Source organism: Odocoileus virginianus, chromosome X (genome assembly GCF_023699985.2).
Source record: "Odocoileus virginianus isolate 20LAN1187 ecotype Illinois chromosome X, Ovbor_1.2, whole genome shotgun sequence".
Lineage (NCBI taxonomy): Eukaryota > Metazoa > Chordata > Mammalia > Artiodactyla > Cervidae > Odocoileus > Odocoileus virginianus.
The window spans coordinates 22833081-22837084 of record NC_069708.1 but is presented as its reverse complement, the minus strand read 5'-3'; positions in this window follow the sequence as shown (position 1 = coordinate 22837084).

Genomic DNA, 4004 nt, shown 5'->3' with positions numbered 1-4004 from the left:
TTAAGAATGATCGCTTGACAATAAATGCTGGAGAGGGTGTGGAGAAAAGGCAACCCTCTTACACTGTTGGTGGGAATGCAAATTAGTACAGCCACTATGGAAAACAGTGTGGAGATTTCTTAAAAAGCTGGAAATAGAAATGCCATATGACCCAGCAATCCCACTTCTGGGCATACACACCAAGGAAACCAGATCTGAAAGAGACACGTGCACCCCAATGTTCATCGCAGCACTGTTTATAATAGCCAGGACATGGAAGCAACCCAGATGCCCATCAGCAGACGAATGGATGAGGAAGCTGTGGTACATATACACCATGGAATACTACTCAGCCATTAAAAAGAATTCATTTGAATCAGTTCTAATGAGATGGATGAAACTGGAGCCCATTATACAGAGCGAAGTAAGCCAGAAAGATAAAGACCATTACAATATACTAACACATATATATGGACTTTAGAAAGATGGTAACGATAACCCTATATGCAAAACAGAAAAAGAGACTCAGATGTATGGAACAGACTTGTGGACTCTGGGAGAAGGAGAGGGTGGGATGTTTCAGGAGAACAGCATTGAAACATGTATATTATCTAGGGTGAAACGGATAACCAGCTCAGGTTGGGTACATGAGACAAGTGCTCGGGCCTGGTGCACTTGGGAAGACCCAGAGGGATCGGGTGGAGAGGGAGGTGGGAGGGGGGACTGGGATGGGGAATACATGTAAATCCAGGGCTAATTCATATCAATGTACAACAAAAACTACTGTAATGATGTAAAGTAATTAGCCTCCAACTAATAAAAATTTAAAAAAAAAAAAAAAAAAACACTGATGTTCCAAAAAAAAAAAAGAATGATCGCTTGAAAGGTAGCTAAGCTTAATGGTTAATTAAGGGCTTGAATCGTGGGGGCAGACTTCTCAATATAAAGCCCAATTTTGGTAATGATTAGTTGTAAGAACATGAAGTTGTGACTTTTCTCTTATCCTTATTTTTCATCAGCAGTGAATAGAGAAAAACAGTACTTTTTTGGAGGGGTGAGGGGTAGGGTGGTGGTTACTATGAGGAATAAGTGGGTTAATTTAGAAAAAAGAGCTTAAAAGAGTACCAGACCCACTGTAAGCACTTGATAAATCTTAATATTATAATCAGTATTATCGGAGCATTTGTTCAAAATGTAAATTTCTTAGATCCCACCCTCAGAGTACTCTGATTCAATAAGTGTAGGACACTGCCCAGCAATTTGCATTTTTTACCATGCTGCCAGACGGCTGACACAGATGATATGGAAGCACTTTTGATAAAAACTAGGTTAGACAGAAGCAGAATTAAGAATGACAAGTTGTAGAGCACGTTTTGCAAATTTCAGTGTTTGCTACCCCTTTGTGTTATAAACCCCTTTGAGTTTATTTAAAAAAATAAGTAAATACATATTTGCAAGCACTCACAATTTTGCATACAATTTCACCTAACTTATAAGCCTCCTGAAGTTCGTCAATGAGCTCCTAAGAAACTAACAGAAGAGGGAATTTGGGAGGGAGGATCCCCAAAGTTCCTGGTGAAGAGGCCATGAAATACTTCATACCCACAAGGATGGCTACAATCAAAAAGACAAGTGGAGTAAAACAAGGTTGGTGAGGATTTTTATTTGATTTTATATTTTATTTTACTTTTTGGCAAGGAAATAGAAATCTCATACATTGGTGGTGGGAATGTAAAATGACGTATCCACTTTGGAAAATGGCTTGGCAGTTCCCCAAAGTGTTAAATGTTATAAAGTCACCATATGACCCAGCAATTCCACTCCGAATACAATATATCCCCAAGAAAAAGAAAATGTTATGTTCCTATAATGGCATTATTCATAATACCCCAAAAGGGGAGACAACACAACTGTCCATCAACCAATGGGTGGATAAAAAAATGTGGTACATACCTACACAATGGAATATTTGTTAATAAAAAGACGCTTGTTACAACATAGGTGATCCTTGAAAACATGCTAAAGAAGTCAGTGAAAGAAATCAGTCACAAAAGACCACATATTATATAATTCCATTTATATAAAATGCCCTGAATATGCAAATCCTTAATGACAGAAAGTAGATTAGTAGTTGTTACCGAGGGCTAAGGGGAGCGAAAAAGAAGAAAAGAAGAGTGACTGCGAGCAGGAAAGGGCTTCTTTTTGTGGTGATGATGAATATGTTATACATTCCGAGTGTGGTGATGGTTTGCACAACGCTGTGAATATACTAAAAACAATTGAATTTACACTTTAAATGGGTGAGTTTTATGGTATGTAAATTATCTCTCAATAGAGATGTTGGGAAAAAAGGAAGAAGCCATGAAACAGATTGATTAGGACAGAGCCCCAGACTAGGGGAAAAAAGGGGATTAAGAGTGAAGAGAGGTTAAGGCGAGAGAACGCAGGCTTGGAAGTCATCTGGATATTGATGACAGGTGAAACGTTAAACGGACTCTTATATAACAGGGCCTGAAAAACTGAGGAATTAAAATAGGGCCCAGAGGGATTCCTACACTTCCTCTGAGGAAAGCCAGAGAAGGCAAAACTACTTGAAAATGGAATAAAATATATAGCATTGTCACAAAAGTCAAGGAGGAATTTTAAGGAGAGGTAATCAGTGGTAATGCCAAAAACCATGATATTAAAAGACTCTACTATTAATCAGATTGAAGTATTTGTCTGTCACTGTGGAATCTTAACCCAAAATTGTTAACAATTTTATTCTCCCTACTCATGTACTTAGGTAAGTTTGAAAACAGAAAAGAGTGATGAAATCTTTCAGTAGTGAAGATAAATACACAGTATGTTTACTTGCTACTACAAAGTAAACACTACTGAACTAAGCCCAAATAGATTATATCCCAAGTGAGCTGATAATACAGAAATTCAGTTACATACCTATGTTTAAACATGTAAAACCCAATTTCAATAGTTTTGAAATTGCAAATCTAATTTGCAACATAATGATGTACAGTAAAATGTAAAAACACATCTTTTTTAAACCACCAAGAAATACCAAACACTGAATTATATTTTAAAATCAGTAGAACTCTGCTTTAAATCTTAGTTATATTTATATAAAAATCAGACTGCCATGAATTGGATGTACTTACCTGTGTGAGTACTTTGAAAATTAAAAATACACACAAAGAGTTAGCATTTAACACTATCAGATTTCCAAAATACGTGAATTCATAATCTAAAACAAAATACCGATATCTTTAGAAAATAAATCCATTGGATAAATGTAGAAAAACATTTTAAATACACATGATTTGGACATAATATTTTATATTATCCAACTTACTCTTCCTCTCCATTAGGAATTACTGATTCTAATGAATATATGAGAGTGATTCTGTCATCAACTTTGTAAAAAACTTTAAAAAATATGGCAGAATACAAAAAAAAAAAAAACCAACCACGGCCATCATTAAGGTAAATCAGCAACAAAAAATTCATGAATGCTGTGCTCTCACTTTAGACAATGGAGAGGTCCAGGAGACACTACTCGATCGACACTGGCTCCAGCGAGGTTCAGCTGAACTTCAGAGGTAGAAAGCGCCACAGAAGATGACTGCAGCCATGTTTTCACAACTTCCAGTGGCCATGTCAGAATAGCTCCCACTGTACCACCACCTCACATCCTCCAGCAAAGAGATGAGCTAGTGGAGGAGGCAAAGAAAGTATTTTTCAATAGGGACCGGGAGGAGGAGGTCAAAAGGGGGGAAAGAGAAGCCCAAAAGGATGGAAGGATAGAGAAGCTGATCCAGGCCTTAGCCCAACAACAGGCTAAAATATTGGCCTTGGTTCACCCTACCACTGTGCGAGGGTCACAGAGAGAGCAAGAAAGAAAAAAGGATCCTAGGGATCCACCACTGAGATGCACCCTGTCTGCCTACTGCAAAGAGGATGGACATTGGAAAGGGGAGTGTCCATATCACCCTAAGGGAACGCGTGTTGAGACCCCTACACCTGCTCTG